Source organism: Macrotis lagotis, chromosome X (genome assembly GCF_037893015.1).
Source record: "Macrotis lagotis isolate mMagLag1 chromosome X, bilby.v1.9.chrom.fasta, whole genome shotgun sequence".
NCBI classification, from domain to species: Eukaryota; Metazoa; Chordata; class Mammalia; order Peramelemorphia; family Peramelidae; genus Macrotis; species Macrotis lagotis.
The window spans coordinates 85,895,568-85,920,433 of record NC_133666.1 but is presented as its reverse complement, the minus strand read 5'-3'; positions in this window follow the sequence as shown (position 1 = coordinate 85,920,433).

The following is a 24,866-nucleotide window of genomic DNA, read 5'->3' as shown; positions in this document are numbered from 1 at the left end:
ATTTAATTGGGAATTTTTATTTTTTTCTTTGTCTAATTTTTTAGTTGCATGTTTAGTTCATTGATTTCCTCTTTCTCTAATTTATTCATGTAAGCAATTAAAAATATAATATATCCCTTGAGAGCTGCTTTGAGTGAATCCCATAGGTTTTGCTATGTTATTTCATTATTGCCATTATGTAGGATAAAATGGTTAATTCTTTATATAATTTGTTTTTGATCCACTCATTCTTTAAAATGAGGTTATTCAGTTTCGAATTGGTTGTGGGTCTATATCTTCTCGGCCCAATATTGTATATCACTTTTATTGCATTGTGATCTCAGAAAGATGTATTCACTATTTCTGCCTTTCTGCAGTTGATCATGTTCAATTTTTGTATAAGTTCCATTCACTGCAGAGAATAAGGTATATTCCTTTCTATCCCCATTCAATTTCTTCTGTCAGTCTACCATATCTAGTTTTACTAACAATCTATTAATCTCCTTAACCTCTTTCTTGTTTATTTTATGATTTAATTTATCTAGATCTGAGAGTGGGAGGTTGAGGTCTCCCACTAGTAGAGTTTTGCTGTCTATGTCTTCTGTAGTTCTTCCAGCTTCTTCTCTAAGAATTTGGATGCTATCCAAGCGTGCATATATATTCCATATTGAGATAACTTTATTGTCTATGGTATATTTTAGGAGGATAAAGTTTCCTTCCTTATCTCTTTTAATGCTATCTATTTTTGCAGCTTTTTGTCTGAGATAAGGATTGCTACCCCTGCTCTTTTCACTTCAGCTGAAGCAAAATATATTTTCTCCAAACTTTAATCTTTACTCTATATGTATCTCTCTGCTTCAAATGAGTTTCTTTTAAGCAGCATATTGTAGGATTCTGGTTTTTAATCCACTCTACTATTTGCTTACGGTTTAAGGGAGAGTTCATCCCATTCACATTCAAAATTATGATTACTAATTCTTTATTGCCCAGCATGCTATCTTCCCTCTTTTTGTATTTTCCCACTGCCCCCCACTTATCCATATTCCCCAGCATTTCGTTTCTGAATATAACCCCCTTCAGTGTGGTTTCCCTCCCCTTTCTTTCCCCTTTCTTTTTTCCTTTCCCTTCCTTTTTTAATTCCCCTTTCCCCCTCCCCCTCCCTTTCTCCATCCCCCCTCCCCGTTCCCCTTTTAATACTTGAAAGTTTCCATGTTTTTTAAGTTAACTAAGTATGTGTAAGTTGACTTTAAGCCAAGTCTGATAAGAAGAAGATTCAGGTGTTTCTCATCTCTTCCCTTCTTCCCCTCCATTACAATAGATATTTTGTACCTCTTAGTGTAATAGAATTTACCCAATTCAATCCCCTCCCTCCTCCTTTCTCCTTCCTGTCCCCCTTGTTAAGGGGGTAGTGTTTTTTAGATCATTCTATCTAATACATAGAAAATTCTGAGTATCCATCATTTCTAGCTAAGTTCATTATATCTAATGAAGTTAAAATTCTTGAGAGCTATTCGATTCTTCTCCCTAGTGGGGTGAAAGCCAGTTATATCCCATTGGATAGTAGTGTCATGGATAGTTCATGAATGTCCAACAATTCTGGCTAGGTACATTCTCTCTGTTAGAGTTAAAATTCTCAAGATTTTTGAGGATCTTTCTCCCCATGCTGGGATAAAGTCAGTTTCCACTTATTGGACAGCAGTTTTTATTTCTTTTACTGACCCTCCCTTTTTTTACCAGTTCATATGTCTCTTGAACCTCCTGTTTGATGTCCAAATTTTCTATTTAGCTCTGATCTTTTCATCAGGAATTTTTGGAATTCTTTCATTTCACTAAATCTCCATCTTTTTCCAAGGAAGAGAATGATCAGCTTTGCAGGATAGTGTATTCTTGGCTGCATTCCATGCTCCCTTGCTCTTCGAAATATCTCATTGCAGTCCCTTCGATCCATTAATGTTGATGCAGCCAGGTCCTGTGTAATCCTTACTGTGGCTCCTTTATATTCAAATTGTTTCTTTCTGTCTGCTTACAGGATTTTCTCTTTTATCTGATAGTTCTGGAATTTGGCCAACAACATTCCTTGTTGTTTTCATTTTGGTATCTTTTTCTGGAGAGGATCCATGTATTCTTTCAATAACTAATTTGCCCCCTGTTTCCATGATATCAGGGCAATTTTCCATCACTAGATCCTGTAATATTAGGTTTAGGCTCTTTTTCTCTTTAGTGTTTTCAAGAATTCCAATAATTCTCAGGTTGCCCCTCCTCGACCTATTCTTGAGGTCAGTGGTTTTGCGATGAGATATTTTACATTTTCTTCTTTTTTCCTATTTTCTTTTGATTTTGTTTGACAGGCTTTTTCTGTCTCATGAAGTCATTAGTTTCTGAATTCTCCATTCCTTTTTTTAGGGAGGAGTTTTCTTCATTAACCTTTGGCAAATCATTTTCCAATTGGTCCTTTCTCCTTTTGAAAGAACTTTCCATTTGACCAATTGAGGATCTGAGAGAATTATTCTCATTTTGTATTTGTCTACTTGATTACGTGAGAGATTTATTATCATTTGGTATTTGTCCAGTTGAGGATCTGAGAGATTTATTCTTATTTTGTATTTGTCCAATTGTATTTTCTAAGGACTTGTTTTCTTGTTGCAAGGTGTTAATCTTTTCTTGGCTCTCTCTATTTCCAAATTTTGCAGTTGATTTTTAAACTCCTTCCTTATTTCTTCAGGTAAGTCTTTCTGTATTGGAGATCACATAGTAATCTCCTCAGAGCTTCTAGGTCTCTCTGAGTTAGGGTTTTTTTCCTTCCAAGGATGTTTCTATGGATCCAATTTTCTGCTGACCCTTCTTCATTTTGCTAAGACCTTGAGTTGCGTAGGGGCTGGTTCACAGGGGTTTGATGTTGGGATCCTGAAAGGCTTTACTCAGTGAGTGCACCATCTCTGGCTGGCCAGTCTCAGGTACTGGTTGCTTTCTCTGGAGTGTCTGTGACCTTGATTGAGGCCTTCTCTCTCAGCTGGAAGGGAGGGGTTGGAGTTATTGAATCCATTTGCCTTCAATCAATGGTGGGCTTTACCCTGTAGTGAGGTCATTCTTCTCCCTATTGTCAGCTGGGCTGGTTCTTCTGCTCACACACCTGTGCCTGAGGTAGAAGTAGTCTGTAACTTTTTGTTCTGTGAAGTGGCCTCAACTGCAATCTAGGCATCCACTCAGAGTTCCTCAGACCTGAGTAGCCCAGGGATGCTGTCCACAGCTCTCCTGCACTGGAACTCTCTCCTCAGCCCTGTTGGCAAGCTCCAGATGGTCAGTGCCGACACCAGTGCATTTGCTCCCTAGTTGAATCAAGCCCCTGTGTTGTAACCCGGCTGCTCATCAAGCAGGTCCAGCTCTAGGGCCCTCAGGCTCCCTGGCGCAAATTCAGCAGCTAATCTGACTGATCTGGGGCTGATCCACCCTGTGTGCAGGGATTCACTGGCTGGGAATTGCCCAAGACAAATCCTGAGGTAGATGTTCTTTCTCCTGGCTTTTCTTTCTGGGTTTGTGGGTCAGATTTCTGTTAAGAAGTGTGTTTCATATGATAGATGGGGAAAGATCAGGAGACTTTAGAACTGTGCTTGTCTTCTCTCCACCATCTTGGCCAGAAGACTCTAACTGTAAAAATCTTAAAGATCACTAAGTACTGGGAGGCCCTGTAAGCCTTACCTGAGAACTTTACAGATTATTACAAGTTACAGAGATACGAACTCAGGTCCTTATAATTTTTGTTGCTTTCATTAGACAAGGTTCTAAGTATCATGTGATTAAATTGAGTCAAAATATAAAGAGGCACTTAAGTTTAAAGTCAACACCCCCTCTTTTTTTCAGGGCTTTTTGTCTCAAACATAGTGATGTGATCTTGGACCTCTACATTGGAGAGATAAAATCAAATTATATGTTTATCCTTTAGATTCATTCTCTTCAATTATTCTGCCCTCTAATTATCATTTTAGACATAAAGTTCTAAAGAATTAGAAGTGTTATAATACTCCCTTTTAGGGTTGTATACAACTTGATAATCTTGACCATCATTTGCTTTGTTTTGCTTTGTTTTTTCCTTCCCCTTTTCATTTACCTTTTTTGGAACTCTTGTATTGTGTATTTGGAGATTGAATTCTCTTTTCAGTTCTGGTGTTTGTGTCAGGAAATTCTGGAAGTCCTATATTTCTGTGAACATCTATCTTTTCACCTGACATATGCTGAATTTTGCAGATTTGGGGGTTGTTATTTTGGGTTGTAATTGCAGATCCTTTGCTTGTTAAAATATGCTATTCCAGTTCTCCCAGTCCTTCAGTGTTGAGGCTGATAGGTCCTGTGTGACTCTGATTGTGTTTCCTTTATATTTGAATTGCTTTCTTCTTGCTACCTGCCATATTCTCTCCTTTATTTGATGGTTCTGGGATTTCACTACTACAACCTTTGGAGTTTTTTTTCTGGGGTTTCTTTCTGGAGAAATTCTGTGGATTCTTTCAATGGTTATATTGTTATTTTGTTCTAGTAGATTTGGACAATTTTCCCTTATAATTTCCTGCAAAATTCAGCATATACTGACAGGGGGAAAAATGCATGTTCAAAGAAATAAAGTACTTCCAGAATTTACTGACACAAAGACCAGAGTTGCTGTCCAAGAGATCTCCTTGCTCTGAGCTCCCTTTTTCTATAGTCACTGTTAGCTCTCTCACTTTGATGTCTATAGCCACTCCAAGGTCTGAAACTGTGTCTACAAATCCTGCTGTTTGTGAAAATATCCCTTCTCAGATCTCGTCCATCTACTCTTCTCTCTTCTCTAGGCCCTGACAATTCTGCCCTGGTAGAATTGGCAGTCCCAGGAAGATGATCACCCTTTATTCCATTTTTTTTTCAAATTAGTGCAAGCCCTAGCTAGACAATTCAGTACTCTCAACTCCAGGTCCTCAATAATATTGATGCTCACCAGGTTCTGGGAATCCATAATGGTCTAGATCTCAAGAGGCTGGGGTTTCAGATTCTAAAGTCAAAATCTCCTTGGATCCAGAAGCAACATTTTTGCCTTTTTTATTGGACCGTTATTAAAAGAATCATATCACTTGAAAGGTCTTGAAACTAACCAATTCCTTTTCTAACTGCTTAGTGTACTACACCTTATTTAACTTCATTTGGAAAAATATTGCTGTCTGAAATAGCCATGGATTTTAAGACATTTATCATTTCAAGGACTTTCCTCAGGAGATCATTTTAGACTTTTTTCCCCCTTTTTTCCCCTGATTACATGCAAAACAAGTTTCAACATTCACCTTTAAAACCTCAAGTTCTGAATTCTCTCCCTCCTTCAAACCCTCATTCCTCTGATTGACAAAGTACCTTATTAAGATATAGATTTAAAATGTGTAGTCATGAAAATCATTACCAATATAGTCATGTAAAAGTAAATTTAACTTCTTATATAAAAAGAGAGAAACTTCATGGAAAAATAAATTTAAAAAAACACATTTTAAACTGTATTCATTGACATTCAACTCTGTCTTTGAGATGGATAATATTCCATATCATAAGTCCTTCAGAATTGTCTTGAATCACAACAGTGTGTAGAAAAAGTATGTCATTCACAGCTGAACTTCCTACAACATCAGCATTACTTTTCATATAGTATATTTCTTATTATATCTGCTGATTTAACTTTTTTAATGAAAGGATCTTGTTCATTTCTTAAACATAAATTTTCAAGGAAACAGAGGACTTACAAAATTACTTGATAATAATACCAAAACTGAGCAGAGAATTTGATCTTCAAATAAATAAGTCAAAAGATATTCAAAAATCTTTACAGAAAGGGAAAAAAAGTTAGTCAATAAGACTAAATTGTCCAGATGCCTACATAGATAGAAAATACCTGTGACCACTGAAAATTGTATTTCCCTTAGTAGAGTTAAAAGGTGCATACTTAGAGAGTGTTGTAGAAATTGACTGTGACATGATCAGACATTTATTTCTTGAAGGTTATATTCCTATTGGGACAGTTAAAGGGAGGGTACATGGAAAGAAGGTGAGATGAATACATTGGTTATAATTACAATTTTATAATGCTCATAGGTCTTAAGAATTGTATTTTTTTTTTTTTTTTTGAGGTTTTGTAAATGGGGTTAAGTGGCTTGCCCAAGGCCACACAGATAGGTAATTACTATGTGTCTGAGGTTAGATTGAACTCAGGTTCTTCTGACTCCAGGGCCAGTGCTGTGTCCACTGCGCCACCTAGCCATCGCAAGAATTATATTTCTAATGGGATACTTGAGGAGAAGGTACATGGACTGATGGTGTTGCTGATTATGATATGATGAAACTTATATATCAATCAATTGATCCTTGAGAATTGTGCTTCTATCAGGACAGATAAAAGGAGTATGCTTTGACAGAAGGTGTGGGTACAAGACAGCTATCAAATAATTTAGGCATTAGAGAATAAACAACACCACATGATGAAGCATAAAGGACATTTTGTAGTAAATGGATAATAGAGTAAACAACATTCCCAATAGGGTGTAAAAATGTATTCTACTTTACAGGTAAATAGGGAAAATAGGAAAGAAAGGAAAATAATGTACTGACCAAAGAGAGGGTGGAAATTAAAGTAAAGAAAGAATTAGTTAAAAAGAAAAGTAAAGGGAGAAAATAGAAAGGGGAAAGAGCTGATAGAAAGAAGGGTTGATTGAGAGGCAGTAATCAGAAACAAAACATTGGTAAGAAGGGATAAGGGGAAATTAAAGAGAAAAGTATAAATGGGAAAAGATAGCAATGGACTGGAAATACAGTCAGTGAGCATAACTGAAAATGTGAATGAGATGACTTTTCTTCCTTTCTCTTGGTTGTTTTTTCCCTTAGTTCTAATTCTTCTTTCACCAAATGACTAATATGAAAATATCTTTTAAACAGTGTTCATCTACATACAACCTTTGCAACATTGTTCAGCTACATGGCGAGAGAAGAAGAATGATAGAGAGGTGGAAAAATGTAGAACTCATAAACTCACAAATGAATGAATGTTGAAAACTGCCTTTTCATGTAATTGATAAAATGAAATGAAATTTAAAAAAATAAAGGCATGGAAAGACATGAATGAACTTATAATGTAGCAAGTGAGGTAAACTAAGATTTCTTTGTACACATTAACAGCAGCAATGTGATACTATCTACTATGACAGAAGCAAATTCTCTCAGCAGTTCAGTAATCAAAATCTATCCTGAGAGTCCTATTAGGGGAAAATGCCATCCACCTTCAGAATGTAGAGCAAAGCATACTATGTTCCATTTTAATATTTATTTTATATTTTCCAATCTCTCTCTCACATGTTCGTTTTCCCCATAGTTTCAATTCTTCTCTAATTACATTACTTATATGGAAATCTGTCCAACTTGACTGCTCATATGCAACCTATACTAAATTATTTGCTGCCATGTGGTGGGAGGAGGGATGACAGAGTGGGAGAAAATATGGAGCTCAAAAGTTTTGAAAAAAGTAAGAATGCTGAAAACTATATTTGCATGTTATTGGATAATAAAAGAATTAAATATATTTTATAAAATTTCTTTTAATTAGCCATCAAGTCCACTGAGTATATACATGAAACAAAAATACTTGCAATTTCAGAGGTTTTCCACTCTGAAACCCCTTACCTAACTGATGATTTCTCTTCCTTGAACCATTCCATCTAAATATCTAAGGGAGTTTAGAATACATTGAAAGATTTATTTTGAACTAAGTTTTCCCTTCTTCTATAGGCACTGCTAAACTCTAAAAACATGACATGTTTTGTTTTTTTGTTTTGTTTCCCCGAAAGCAATAATATCCTCAATTGCATTAAGGCAATGTCTTTATCTTTACTTATTTAGATTATGAGTACAATATTCATGGGTCTTAAAAATGTGATGATTGGGAAATCAAAGTATTTTTCCTTTTTAAGGCCTTTATCCTAAACATGACAATTACCTGTCTTCAAATTCTAGAATGCCACATTTTTAATAGTCATATAAGGAAAATACTTTACTAAAGAATGCAATATATGGAACTGTATTTTCTTAACTGTGCAGGTATTATGGATTTGGTGGGTGAGTGATTGACCATCCAAAACACTGACAGTTCTACCTTTCATTATCTTCTTAGAAATCTTCTTTGAAATATCTCGTTGAATATTAGACTTTTTTCTTTGTTTTGTTTCATATTCTTTATTTATTTTTCTTATACTGTGCTAGATAAAAACTTTATTGGATTAAAGAGTGATCACCGAAGAAATAAAATCGACTTTCTAATTTTTTAAATTTCTACAAAATGATCAATAAATCAATTATACAGAATATAACTATATAAGTACAGAAGAACATTTTATTATATGTGTGCACAAATACATGTATTTATATACATATAATACATTCATAAATAGATGAAATAGATGCACAAGCATACACATAGACACACACATACATATACATGTGTGTGCTTATATGTGTGTGTGTTTGTGTGTATGTGTATTAAAATGTTCTTCTGGAAGATCACTTCCCAAACTGATGATTTCTATTTTCTGAGCCCTCCCTGTTCTCCAGCACAATGTAAAAACTGATGTTTTCTTCCCAGTGGGCTCTCTTTGTTATGAGGACTTCTTTTCTGTATGCATTATTAGCTTTCCCATTTTCATCTCCATGGCAACTCCCAGGTCTGAAACTCTGTGTGTGACAAACCCTGCTTATTCTGAAAATGTCCCTTCCCAAACCCAGTACATTTTCCCTTCTTCCTTCTCTAGGCCCTGAAAATGATGGCTGGGAAGATTCACCAGTCTCAGCCAGCTAATAAGCCTTAATTCATGTTTTTTTTTGCTAGTACAATTAAAGGACCATCATACAAGCCCGCATATCATACATTATGTGTTTTTCCCTTGTAGATCTTTCCAAAGCAGGAATTTTTGCCCTGGCCAAGAAACTCAGTGCTCTCAGCTCCAGGACACCAGCAATGTAGATATGGGATAGAAGTTGAGAGTCCACAGTACTCAAGGACTCAAAGTATTGGGATTTTGGATTCTAAAGCCAGACTCTACTGGAATTTATAAGTATGTTTTTTGACTTTTTTGTTTAATCATTTTTAAGTTTTGCATTTAAACAATTTCTTTTTTTAAAAACTCTTTTTTTTACCAAATTCTTTTCCTAGTGTGCTGCACAGTACTTTAACAAAATGTGGATACAAAATCTGTTAAGAGGATTAGTTCATGTAACTTCTGAGGGAAAGCCAGGAAAACTCAAAACAATACCTGGCTTCTCTCCGCTATCCGGAGTGGAAGTGATGCATCAATCCAATAATTAATGCTATATTCCATTCAAAGGACCTTTCCAGGCCACATGATTGATGTTTTCAGGATACTTTTGTGTTTGGTATATGTACTGTTTCGGATACTGCAGGTCTGTCCTTAAAGATTCCTCCAGCTCTGATTTAGCTGTTTCCAAGTGCTTCCACTTTTCTCCTTCTATTCTCCATGACTACTCTCGTCTGATATTCTGTTGGATAAAATATGCTTCTTTTGATAAATTGCATTCTAAGTAGATAAATGATTTGGGGTTTTCTTTTGTTTTACTTGGTTTTGGAAGCAATCAGGATAAAGTGACTTGCCCAAAGTCACAGAGCTAATTATTTTCTGAGGCTACATTTGAATTCAATTTCTGCTAAGCACGGAGCCAGTACTTTAATCACTCTCTCTCTCGGCTCCCCTTTGCTGTGTTCTAGTGTCTTCAATGCTGACATTCCAAAATTGGAAACTTTAAATAGCCCCACATTCTAGAATGCCCAGTATAACACTGCAATGACCTCCATGATCCTAAATTCTGGCTTAAGTTTTTGTTCCCTCATGGTACTCTCAGAGAAAGAATGTATCTTCTTATTCAGACATTATATAGCCATGTGATCAACAAATTCCATCATTGATACATGAAAGTCACTAGAATATTGCCCTCAATCTTGAGTGTTCTTGGGATGATCCAAGATTTGTCTCAAAAGCTAAAAATGCTAAATTAAATTATGACATCATTTAAAAAATTTTAATTGGATTATGATTACAATATACATGGGTCTTAAATCATGATGATTTCAAAATAGAAATCTTTTTCGTTAGTAGCACTTTATACTAAACATGATGTTTTATTGTCAAAAATTCTAAATTATAATTTTTATTAGTATTCATAGAAACAACATTCTTTACTAAAGAAAAAAATATAGATTTCAATTTCTTTAGCTGTCTGGGGGATATTGGTTTTGGGAGAAGGTGATTGGTTATCCAAAACATTAACAAAAATTTCACTAAGTTCTGAATATTTCCTTGGGAAGACTGAAGGGGTTTTTCATATTATGGTGTTAAGTTTCTTTAGTTTTCCATCACTAATGTGAAATAAAAATGTTATTGGAATAATTGATTAATCTACAAAAAAATCTACCCATTGTTTTTAAAATTATTTTTAAAATGGTCAATATTTTGACTCCCAAAATAAAATCTTGTGAGTTCTAAGATTTTCTACTGGGAGACCCTTTCCCACACAGATTTCTATTGTCTTTATACTGCCCCTAATAGCAGATCCTTTTTCCCAGGACACTACACAATCTGATGCTTACTGCCCAATATCTCTTTTTGCTCGGAACTCCCCTCTTCAATTGTTACTGCTAGCTCTCTAATTTTCACCTCTATGGCAATTCCCAGTTCTGAGACTGTGCAAAAATCTTGCTGGTTCTGTAAATGTCCATTCCCAGACCCCATCCATCTTTCCTTCTCTCTTCTCTAGGCCCTGATGATTCTTGGCCTGACAGATTCAACAATCTGAATCAACTGATAACTGTTCATTCCAAATTTAAAAAAAAAAACTAGCACAATCTATGGGCCACAAGTCATTCCATATATCATAGATTACCTGATATTTCAAGGCAGGACTTATGCCAAGCTAAGAAATTCATGGTTCTCACCTCCAGGACCACAGCAACATAGATGCTTGCCAAGTGCTGGGAATTCAAAATGGTCTAGATCCCAAGAGGCTGAGATTTTGAATTATAAAGTCAAAACCTTCTTGGATGAAGAAGCAAAATTTTTGCTTTTTTATTGGATAATTATTATAAGAATCTTATTGCATAAGAGGTTTTGTAACTAAGCAATTTCTCCTCTAGGTGCTTAGCATCACACACACTATTTAACTTCAAGTTGAAAACTGTTATTGTCAATTCAGAATATCTCTAAAATATGTCATGGATTTTGGGACATTTACCATTTGAAGATGATTCCTCAGGAGATCATTTGAGATTCTCTTTGTTTTTTCCCCCCTCGTTACAAGCAAAAAACAAGTTTCAATATTCACCATTAAAATGCAAGTCTCAAATCTCTCCCTCCCTCCCACCCATTCCCTCTTATTGAGAATGTACCTTATTAGATATAGATAAAAATGTATAGTCATGAAAATTATTACCACAATAGTCAGGTAAAAGGAAACATAACTTCCTCACCCAAAAAGAAAAACTCCAAGAAAAATAAAGTAAAAATAAAAAGCATGCTTCAATCTGTATTCATGCATCAAATCTATCATTGAGATGTATAGTATTCTTTTTTTTTTATTTTTTGCTAGGCAATGGGGTTAAGTGGCTTGCCCAAGGCCACACAACTAGGTAATTATTAAATGTCTGAGGCTGGATTTGAACTCAGGTACTCCTGACTCCAGGGCTGGTGCTCTATCCACTGCACCAACTAGCCACCCCCATAGTATTTCTTTAGTATAATTCCTTCAGAGTTATCTTCAGTCACAGTATTGTGGATAATAAGTAAGTCATTTATAGCTGACAGTACATTGCCCATTGCATCTGGTCATTTAAGTATTTTGCTGAGAGCATCTTGTTCATCATTTCTTGTATATGGATTTTCAAAGAAACAGAGGACTTTCAAACTTATGTGATAAAAAGACCAGAACTGAACAGAAAATTTGATCTTCAAATGTGAGACACAAGAGATATGAAAAATCTCTATAGAAATTGAGAAAAATGTTAGTTAATAAGGCTAAATTGTCCACATCCCTACCCTGTGTAGAAAATACCTGTGACTCTTGAAAATTGTATTTCCCTTAGGAGGATTGAAAGGAGTATACTTAGACAGAGAATGTGGGTAGAAATTGATTATGATATGACCAGACATAAAACTCTTGAGGGTTATATTTCTACTGGGGCAGTTAAAGAGAGAGTTATGGAAAAAATATGTGGATATATATTGATTATAATTTAATAATGCTCATGGGTGTTGTAAATTTTATTTCTAATGGAATAATTGAGGGGAAGGTATTTGGACAGATAGTATCACTGATTATTACGTGATAAAACTTATAAATCAACCAATCAATCCATACCTGAGATCTTTTCTTCTATCAGGTCAGATAAAAGGAGTATACTTTGACAGAAGGTGTGGGTATGAGACAGATATTAAATAATTTAGACATGGAAAAGATGATTATACAAGGAGATGAAGACATTAGAGAATAGCATCACATGATGAGGCACAAAGGACAAATTACAGTCAAGGAATATTATAGTAAACATGGATTTCTAATTGGGTTTTAAAATTTATTCAACTCTTCTGGTAAATAAGAAGGAATGGGAAAGAAAGGAAAAGAAGGGAATGATACAAGTGAGGCTAAAGTAAAAGAGAAACAAATTAAATATTAAAGTTAAAAAAAGTAAAGGGAGAAAATGGAAAGGGAAAAGAGCTCATAGAAAGAAGGATAGCTTGACAGCCAGCAATCAGAAGCAAAGCACTCTAAGGAAAGAGAAATGGGGGAAGATGGCATAAAGGGAAATGGAGAGTTAGTGATCATAGTTGTAAATGTGAGTGGGATGATTTTTCTTTTTTTTTCTCTTGGTTGTTTTTTCTCTTAATTCTAATTCCTCTTTCACCACATGACTAATATGGAAATATCTTGAAAAGAAGTGTACATAGACAGATATTTACCTCACATTGTTCAGTCCCATGGGTAGGGCAGAAGGATGACAGAGTGCTGGAAAAAATGTAGAATTCTTAAACTTGGAAATGGATAAATGCTGATAATTACCTTTTAATGTAATAGGAAAAATGAAATAAAATCAAAAAAATAAAGACATGTAAAGACATGCATAAACTGATAATGCACTAAGTGAAGTGAACCAGGTTTACATTGTACACATTATCAGCAACATTGTGATCCTATCAACTATGATAGAAAGAACTTCTCTCAACAGTTCAATGATCAAGAACCATAGTGAGAATCCTGTTAAGGAAAATGATATCCATCTGCAGAGAAGAACCTATGCAAAGTATACAATGCTGACTTCTTAGAACTTCATTTATATATGTCTATCTTCTCATATTTTTCCCCTTAGCTCTAATTCTTCTCTAACTACATTACTAATTTGGAAATATGTTCAGCACAAATATGGTAGAAAATGTGGGAAATCAAAAATTTTATAAAATAATAAATATTTAATATTATATTTACATATTATTTGATAATGAATTAAAATATATTTTATAAAATTTCTTTTAAATGTTCAATCATCACACCCACTGAGTATATACATGAAACATAAATATTTGTCATTTCAGAGGTTTTTATCTCTGAAACCTCTTGTCCAATTGATGATTTATGTTCCTTGAACTATTCCATCTAAATATACAGGAGTTTAGAATACATTAAAAGATCTGACTTCTTTTGACTTAAACTTAAGAGGTCTCCTCTTTTATGGACACTGCTAATCGCTAAAAGCATGACATGTTTCCCCTACAGTCATATTATCCTTAATTAGGTTATGGAAATACTTTTATTTTTCCTTATTTAGATTATGAGAATAATATTTATGGGTCTTAAAATATGAGTGGGAAATAAAAGTCTTTGACCTTTTAGGCTCTTTATCGCAAACATGATGGTTTTTTGATTGTCATTTTTAATAGACATAAAAAAAAACTCTTTCTTAAAGGATTTAATATATGGAACTGTGTTCATTTTCCTGTGCAGGGATTAGGGATTTGGTGGGTAAATGATTGACCATCCAAAACACTAACAGTAATCTACCTTTGATTATCTTCTTTGAAATTATCTTTGAAATATCTGCTTGAATATAGAAGGACTTTTTCATGTTTTCTTTCAGATTTTTTATTTTTCATATACATCAGCAATGCAAGATAAAAATTTTATTGGATTAAAGAATGTTCTCCTAAGATAAAAATCAACCTTCAAATGTTGTTTTATTACCAAAAAGTGAACATTTTTTCCACCAATCATAATATATGTTCAAAAACCTGTTTATATATGTGCATACATTCATGTATATATTTGTATTCAGTATATATACAAACACACATGTGTATGTATACACTTTTATGTATACACATGAATCTATATACATATATTTATATATATATATGTGTATATATATATATATATATATATATATATATGCCTATGTATGTGTGTGCATATTAAAAATTTCTTCTGGAAGGCCACTTAACCAAGCTGAAGATTTCTATTCTCTGAACCCTCCTTGCTCTCCAGGACACTGCAATAACTGATATTAATTAATATTTTCTGCCCAATGGACTCCCTTTGCTATGAAATCCCCTCTTCTATGTGCACTATAAGCTCTCATCTTCATCTGCATGCCAACTCCTAGGCTTGAAACTCTGTGTGCACAAATCCTGATGTTTCTGAAAATGCCCCTTCTCTGATCTAGTACATCTGACAGATTGTGGCATAGCAGATTTGACAATCTCAGTCAGCTAATAAACTTTAATTTTTTAAGCAAATACAATTAAAGGACCATCATTCATCCCACATATTATAGATTATCTGTTTTTCCCTTTCAAATTTTGACTTTCCAAAGGAAGACATATGTTTTGACCAAGAAATTCAGTGTTCTCAGCTCCAGGACCCCAGCAACATAGATGCTTGGCTGGTCCTGAGAATCCATAATAGTCAAGGCCTCAGGGTTCTGGATCCTAAAGCCAGACCATTCTGGAATTTAAAAAAATGTCTTTAGATTTTCTATCTCATCATTTTTACGTTTTGCATCTAATCAATTTCCTTTCTAAGTTTTTAGTGTGTTATACATTATTTATCAAAAATTAAATATCTCAAAATGGCTAATATATAGACATGTTAAACACAAATGTACATGAACAACAGTCACAATACTGTTTGCTGCTAAGGGGAGGAGGGTGAGAAGGGAGAGTGGTAGAAAAATATGCAACTTTTAAATATGCAAGTAGATGAATGTTAAAACCTTTCATAACATGCAATTGATAAAATTGAATAAAATCTCTATTGAAAAAAATAAAGTAAGCCATAGATTTTTTAGCCATTAGAAACTGAATGTTCATTTAACAGCAGATCATTTTAGATTCACAAAACTCTCAGTTATGGCATCTGGAAAATTTGGAACCATTCCAGTCATGAATTTTAATGTCCTGGTCTGGTTATCTGCATCTTTTTTTCTACAGCCTCTTCTCAGTCTCTCCGTTTTTTAATGGACCTCTTAGATCTAATATTATCTCTTCTAGATGTCCATTACTTTAGGGTATTTTCCTCTTTAACCAAGACCAGATCAACTTTTGCATTTGATTTTATTTTTTGTTTTTCTTCGATATCTCTAATACTCAATAAGCATTTTATTGGAATCAAGAAAAGATGCTGAGAAAAACACACACCTTTTGACTCATCCATCTCAGGATTCCATGGTTGACTATTTAAGGATGATGGTCATGATCAATTCAAGATTGTTTTCTTTCACGAAGTTCAAATAGTCTAGGTTCCAATCAAAGACCAGTTTAAGAATTCTAACTATACATTCCATTCCTTAGTATTATATTCAAAGGTAGGACAAACTTAAATACTGAGAAATACTGTATTCTTAACTCTAAACTACCACTAGCTTTTCTTCTATCAAGATAATTAGATTCCCAGACAGTCAGTTTTCAAATGATGTTCACTGACACACAATATTGGAATTACTGAATGATCTCCTTAGATAAATGTGCATTCTTATATTTTACATTAGTAAAAACTAGTCCCAATTTTGGCCCACACTACATACATACAAAAATAAATCCTTGACACTTTGGATGTTTTCCTCTCTAAAGACTTTTTCCAGCAGATAATTAAATGATTTTGAATCCTCCCACCTGTTGCATATACTATTTTCGAAAACACCCCAAGATGTAACATTTTCTACTCTGTTGCTTTTTTTTTAGGTTTTTGCAAGACAAATGGGGTTAAGTGGCTGGCCCAAGGCCACACAGCTAGGTCATTATTAAGTGTCTGAGACTGGATTTGAACCCAGGTACTCCTGACTCCAAGGCTGGTTCTTTATCCACTATGCCACCTAGCCGCCCCATCCTGTTGCTTTTCTAATGACAATTTCCTCATCTTCATCCCCATTGTAACTCCCAGGTCTGATACTCCATGTTATCAAATCTTCCTGTTTTTACAAATTTGTATTTCCAGACCATAAGCATGGTCCCCCTGTGTCTTCTCCAGTTCTCCCAATTGTAAGCCTACTAGTTCTACAGCTGATGTTGGTGATTTTCAAATTTCCTCCAAGCTCATGCATTCTAAATTACATGAGTCATCCTTCCACTAATATTCCTAAATTTTTTTATTCACAGGCCACTTCTCCCAAAGGTAATAACTGTTCCCTGAATCCCTCCACCTATAACATATAGTGCCTTCATGGACACTAGAAGATCTGACCTTTTCTGACCTAAGTGATCTCTTTTCTCTAAAGATCTCACTTCTCTGACGACTACCAGCTCTCCCATTTTCATTTCCACAGCAACTCCCAGACCCTCAAATTATCCTGTTTCTGTAAAGGTTTATTCCCAGACTCTGTACATCTTCCTTTCTCTTTGATATAGACTCTAAATATTCTGACCTTGCAGATCTATAATCTAACATACCTCATGAACTTGAATTCCAAATGTCCTACAAACACATACATTTTATTTTCCATTAGCAATCTTCAACTTTTCAGGTTCTCAGCTATTCACTCATAATCTGGACCCTTGGATAAGGATCTCCTAGTTTGAAAATTGCATTTGGTTAATTCAAGGCACCTTAAGATGCCAAATAGTAAATGTTTCAAGTGGCTACTATGAGCTGATATTTTGTATTCTAAGGTCATACCCTCCTATGAACTGTAATGGCCCATCATTTTGGATTTTTATTAGATACTTGTTATAAGGCACATGTTCATAGTATGCTAGAATTTCCTTTTGTAACCAAAACATACTATGCCCACTCTCTCCTTCATTGTAATATCAATAAAGGTCTTGAACAAGGAGGATGTATAGAGAATAACAGTTTTTTGTGTGTCCAAGTGTTTTTAGTTTGGATACATTTTCATGGCTTGTCCAAAACAGAAGAGTATCTCCACCAGTATCATTTGGCTCTGTTGTTTGAATGTAAGATTTGAATCTGGAATAGAAATTAAATTAGAAGAATAGATTGGTCTCCTAGGCAAAATATCCATCTTGATTTTTCAAATTCCTCAGAATGGACCAAAATTATGACTCACCAAAGAAATCATATGAAAATGAATTTTTGCCTTTTATGATGTTTTCCAATAGAAGGAACCAATCAGAACAGATTCAGATTCATGTTCTCACAGAGGTACCAATTATAACATTGGGGGATTGGTAGCCCATTCAAAGATTCAAACTTTTGTGTTCTAAGGTTTTGCTTTGCTCTCAAAAACTCCCTCCAAAGTGAGACACTCAGAGGCAGAACTCATAGCTAGTTAGGAGAATTCAATACACTCACCCTCAGCTACTTCTAGCAACCATCCTTAAATGGGAAGCGAATCTTTAGGTATTCAATGAAGGAAGGGTATTCCAACACATGCCCTTTTGTGTACCAAAGAAATGCCAAACTCTGATCCATAATGCTGATTTTTATAAATTTGTATAATGGATTTCTGTTATACTTCATCTAATAACTGGCAGATACCAAGATCTAGACATATTAACTGTCTCTCTTCCAAGGCTTCAAGAATTAACAGAGCTCTTTTTTATTCAAAAACAATCTATATTCTTTGCCAATGTTAATTATATGAAAGCAGTCTTTAGCAAAGAAGACTGTTAATTGGATTGCATTTGTTGCAGGTTTCTGGTGTATTAAGTTATCTGGGAATTTTTACTTAGACAAAAAAATAATCAGTACTTTCACCAAACACTTGTGCATGTGCAAAAGATATGTGTTTTTCTTTTGTTTTTATATTTCACAGTGGATTAAGTAATTGAAATAGTTGATGTCATCCAGAAATTCTAAATCTCCTTCTTTTTAATTAAACACAGAAATGAAAAATGTGTTTGTCCACCAAGTATATAATTAAAATAATCCTTGAAATGTATAACATTATGTCTTTAAAGGCCCCTTCCCCAGGAGTTAGTTTGTGTTCCCCGAACTGCTCCCCTTATAGCATATGGTGTTTTCCTGGACTCTTCAAGATCTGATTTTTCAGCCCAAATTGTTCTCTTTACTCTGAGGACACCTCTTCTATGGGCACTACTATTTCTCTCATTTGCATCTTCATGGTAACTCCCAGGTCTGATACTCTGTGTACTCAAATCCTTCTGTTTTTGAAAAATGTCCATTCTCAGATCACATGCATCTCCCTCTTGTTTTTCTCTAAGACCTCACAATTCTGGCCTGGCAGATTCTGCTGTCTCAGATAACTGATGAACCTGAATTTGAAATTTCTTTTATGCATGAATACTCTATTTTCCATGAGTCATTCCTATTCTAAAATTCTTTGAAGCTCTTCAGTATAAGGAAAGTTAGACACAAGACTTATCACTTAGTTAGTTCATTCCCTATTCCAAATTCTCAGACCCCTCCAACATATATCATAAAAAGGTCCATGAAAGCAAAGATTCAATTCTCCAAGGGGTTACCAAGAGCTGTTACTTTGTATCTGAAGGCGTTATACTCTTGAGGTATTTTAAAATTTTTCTTTTCCTTGTTTATTTCATAATTGTTAGAGTAAGCATTCATTTTATATATGTGAATTTCAAAAGCTCTTTTCAGGTCTTAGCATACTACACATTCATTTTATTATCAAAATTTGTTCTGAATTCATTTTCCTTAATAAAAGAATGTGGAAGTCTGTATTATTCTGACCATTTTTTCAAATGTATGATGACACAGCATTTTCCTATAAAAGACCAAAGATTTGTGCATGTTTACTATTTATTTCAATTTATCCTCATTTTATTGTAGATTTTTTTCAATTATGGATACTTATGATCTTCTAAAGCTCAGTTATAGGTCTAAAGTGTTTTGCATTTTCAAATTCAGAGGGGAAAATAGATTTGTAGAAAGAATACTGTTGTGTAATTTTTAAGGGTAATCTGTATTTATAAATTTCCAATTTAATTTTTTTTCAAAATTTCAAGAGATAATTTTTTGATTTAACTTTTTTCAGGACTTTGAAGAGTGTCACTTTGGGGTTTCATTGTCATTTTTTAATTTCTTATTAGTGAACTTTTTTAGAAACATAATTATAGGGGCAGCTAGGTGTTGTATTGCATAGAGCACCAGCCCTGGAGTCAGGAGACCTGAGTTCAATTCCAGCGTCAGACGCATAATAATTACCTAGCTTTGTGACACTGGTAAAGTCACTTAACCCCGCAAAAACAAACAAAAAAAACCCCTAAAAACAATTATATTATTTGTAAAAAAAAAGTAATATCAAAAAGCATTCTTGACCAAAAGAAGATCTTCAGAGAATAACATGTCAGTGTTTTCAGTCAGGAGTTTTTTTTGGTTTGCCAAAAAAGTAATACTTTGAACTCATTTTTTCACTTTGTGTCATTGGGAATGACTGATTTGTTTCAAAGCATTTCTACAATAGAATATTAACTTAATTGCCAGGAAGGATTGATGTCTTTTGCAAAATTTCCTTCCTTTTTATTTTTGAAACTCCCTACAACTGGACAATATGGTTGCTAAGTTAAAACATATATGATAATATATTCTAATTCTTGTTCCCTGGCATTTTCCAGATATAAGAAAGGGAGTTTTCCCCCATTCAAGGTCTGACATTTTGCATCATAAAATTTTTGCTTTGCTCTCATGTCTCCACTGCAAAGAGGGATATTTAGAGTTGGGAGGTAGGTCCTGTTCTAAATTTTGCCAACCCTTAAATGTCCTTGAATAGGAACTGAAATCCCAGACATTTACTTTGTTAAAAACATTCAAGACACACATTTTGGGTTCAAAATAAACATCACCCTTTATTCTATGAAGCTAATTTATAAAAGCTTTTAATAAGTTTTTATTACACTGTATGTAACACTTATAAATGTCATTATTGGCATTACTACTACTGTTTATTGTGAAGTTTTGCAAATTAAACACTAGAATTTTGTGGTTGTTCAAAAATATTCTACATCCATTATCCGAAATGATCATATATGTGACATTCATTATAATTCAATACATTTGATATGAGGGCTTTCATATTACCATGTCTAAAGATTTTTTTAGCTAACAACAATTTATCTGTAGCCTCCTCAAATCTTTATATCTTTGTGTAGGAAGATGTGATTTTTTTTTTACTTTAACAAGGATCAAATTTAGAGTAAATTGATCTAAATGATTGATGTAATTAAATTCTCTTCATTTATTTATTTCCATAGAATTGGAATATATTTTTGCCTAAGAAAATATAACATTGTCTTATTATAGTATGTAATATGACTATATAAAAATTATATAGATATAAGTGATTATTGTACATAATACATATTTTTATGTTAATCCATATAATTAGCATGTCATACTAATCCTTCCTTTTGGAGTTCTAGCCCTCTTTTAAGGGTTTTCTTAAATCTCTTCTTGCCTCTCCAAGACTAATCTCACTGATCTACTCTTATCCTTTCAAAAATCCCATTTCTTTTTTTTTTTTTTGCAAGGCAAATGGGGTTAAGTGGCTTGCCCAAGGCCGCACAGCTAGGTAATTATTAAGTGTTTGAGACTGGATTTGAACACAGGTACTCCTGACTCCAGGGCCGGTGCTTTATTCACTGTACCACCTAGCGGCCCCCAAAATCCCATTTCTTTACACAAATTCTAAGATCACATGCATCTCAGAATGGACATTTTTCAAAAATGGGAGGATTTGAGTACACAGAGTATCAGATCTGAGAGTTACCATGAAGATGCAAATGAGAGAAGTAGTAGTGCCCATAGAAGTGGAGTCCTCAGAGTAAAAAGAACACTTAGGGCGGAAAACATCAGATAGTGCACATTCCAGGAAAACACCATATGCTATAGGGGGAGCAGTTCAGAGAGCAAAAACTAACTCCTGGGGAAGGGACCTTTAAAGACATAATGTTATACATTTCAAGGCTTATTTTAATTATATACTTGGTGGACAAAGATTGTGTAATTTGATCAGTTGTTTAACATCTAGTCTCACTTGCAGTCATTCCCCCAACTGGCAATCATATATCTATAGTATCATTAAGTACTGTATTCTAGAGTGTTTATTTCCATAAAACTCAGATATTCTTGGTTCTAAATCAAAACATTATTCAAGAAATCTGGCTTCACAATGAGCTACTTATGGTTTCAATTAGAAGTGCAACAATGAGGGAAATTCTGTACTTTGTGCACTTGGCCACATCAATTTGATTTTTTTGCTTTGACTGGGAAGGACAGATAGTCCTTTTCCTAAGGAATTAAAAAAGATACAGATTCTTTTATCCAGAGGAACCTAGTTTGGAGCTCTCTTTGTATTTTCTTACATTTCTTTTATTGTTTCATTTAAAGAACATACTGGAGTCTTATCTATATATATATGGATTTTCAAACAGAAGTCTTTCCCTTTATACAAAACTCCATGTTGTAATAACATCAAATACTATTGATTAATTATTAAAATACTACCATCAGGATGTGTTTTTTTAATCAATGTAGCAGTGGCAGAGGCTTGTACAGTAGTTGTTATACAAATATTTGAGAATTGCAGATTATAATTAGGATAGTCATAATTGATGGGATTTTCACATTACTCTTCAGACTCTCATGCTAAGGATGTCAGATGTGGTAAATATTAAATTGGAATTATCATTTTAACACATAAGGAAAATTTACCTCCCTCCTGTTTTTAATAGACCTACAATAATTCCTTATCTGTGCCAACTACTGATATATTTTAGAACATATCCAAGTCATTTATGATACTTCCCAAATCATGGTCCATTAGAAGATTTTCATTTTTGTAACAAAAGAATACCTAGCACTCAAATCTGGTGATTTTCATGTTTTATAAGATCTGTCCTTTAAGTGAACTCTTAGCTCCTTCATTTTCTTGACCATGGCAAAATCATGCTATGTGCTAAGACCCTCTTGTTTCTGATAATATCCATTCTAAATCCCTAAAAATATTCTGAGTCTACCTCAATTCTGAAATTATAGATACCATATTGAAATCAAACTCAAGATTCTGGATTCAAAGCTTTGATGCATTGCACAAATTCTTGTGTACAGGTGCCCTTAATGATCATATATTCTGGCTTCACATTCATCTCTCCATTGGCATATTTAGAAGGGGATTTGACTGATAGCTCAGAAATTCTTTATCTCTTCTTTGGCTTTCAATAATCCCATATTAAAGGTACCTGGTAGCATAAGCATTTCAGACTCTCAGAACCATCAGAAATGTATTTTTAAAACCATATCAATTTAACAGGGTCAAATTATTATGTTAATTTTTAATTCAAGAATTTTCACAACAAATTTGGATCATAGATATATGATGACTCTTTCAAAATAATAGTTTTCCTTTAGCAAGATTTCTATGGTTAAAACTCCTTACTTAAAAAAAATTACTTGATAATCATTTTCTTTATTTTGTCTGTCAGAGAAGGATCACGTGAAAATTGTACAACTTGTTTTGTTGTTTTTTTGGTTGTGAATAATCTCACTGAAACATTTTGGTTGTTACTTTTCATTATGTATGCTGTATAATGTATTTCTTAATGGATTTGCTTTTAGTTCTTTAATCCATATTCAATACATGATTTATATTGAATTCATTGAATGATTTCAGATGAAAAATATACAGTATTGTTATTATTAAATTAATTACTGATAACTAATATTTGAGTTCACTAAGAATATTTGATGTTCATTAAATCTTGTCTAACTCCTCCTGAAACCTTGGATCACACCATTCCAATAATTTCCATTCTATCCTCAGTTCTCATTCAAATTCTGTCCAAGTTTTGTTCATTGTTTCCAAGACACTGGCTATTCATCTCTTCCTCTCCCATCTGCTTTTACTTTTGGCCTCAGTTGTTCCAAGTATCCGTGTCTTTACCCATTGGTACAATCTTCTAGTTGTGTGACCAAAGCATTTAAGCCTCAGTTTCAGTACTTTACTTTCCAGTGAATACCATGTATTGATTTCTTTCAATAGGAAACTTTTTGATCACCCTGCTGTTCAATTGATTAAGGCTAGAGATGATCAGCAATCCTTAGCATGTTTGAGATTTCCCACTCTCATACAAATTTCAGAGCAGATGACTAATCTTCTTAGAGCAATCCCCACTATCCCATACATTGGTTTACATGACAATTCAAGTTTTGACTTTCTCTGTTCTAACAGTTTTCCTCTCTCTCTAAAATACACCCTTCTCTACATTCTCCTAATTTTTTCATTCTCTTCTTTGTGACTCATCTACATCCTATTATTCACAATGGTCAAATCGAACTCCTTCTGATTATTTCCCTTACCAAGCTCAGAATAATTCTTTCTCTGTCTCTCTCATCTTGTAAGTTTCAACACTGACTTTCTGGCTTCCACAAACCTTTTGCATCATGATTCTGGATCAGTATTTCCTTCTATCTCAAATATTCTACATTCTTAGTATTCAAATCTTACCTTAGATAATTAATAGCTGTGTGAACTTAGGTAAGTTACTTAATATTAATTGCCTTATATCTATGACCATCTCCCTTTCTCCTTATCTATATCTGCCCAGCAGACCCAGATGGCTCTGGAGGAGAAAGTGAGGCTGGTGACAACCCAGCCCCCTCTCACTCTAAACCAGTTCTTGTGAGTGTCATGACCTCAGCTCCCTGATGTCAGGGTCTTTTTCCAAGAAAAAAAAAAAAAGGATAGACATCGAAAGCTTGACTAACATGCTCTTCCATGGGGGAAACCACATGGGTCTAAACCCAGTTGCATCTTTGACTGTTTCCTTTTTCTTTCTTATTTCCCTTTCTTAAATATCTTTTCTATCAGCCTATGTGTACTTTTATTAACTTGTGAACTCTTTGTAGTGATGTATAAAACTTTATGCAACCTGTGAATCAAAACTTTTCTACCATCCTGAGTCACAAAGGAGAGTTTTTCCACCGCAAATGAACCTGATCTTCAAGTTTCCGCTTTCCCTGGTGAAATTTTCTAATCATCACCAGGATCTAAAAGCAAGATTTTAGGGTTTTTAAATCTTAAAAAAAAACAATTACTTTTCTAAATGTTTAGGTTGTTACATATAATTTAATTGCAAATGGAAAAATATTATTACCAATTCAGACATTTAGCTTTTGAAGGCCATTCCACAAGAGTGTATTTTAGATTCTCAAAACCCTCACAGTATTTAAATATCAAAAATTGGGGAATACTCCTTTCCTGGCATTTGGTGTCCTGTTGCAGTTACCTTCATTCATTTTTCTATTATCTCTCTTCATATATATGACTCCTCTCAGTTGTAGATGTGACTGATCTCCAAGTTGATGTCTTCAGAGAATTTTCTTTTTTAACCTCTGAACATTTCCAATTCTTTCAA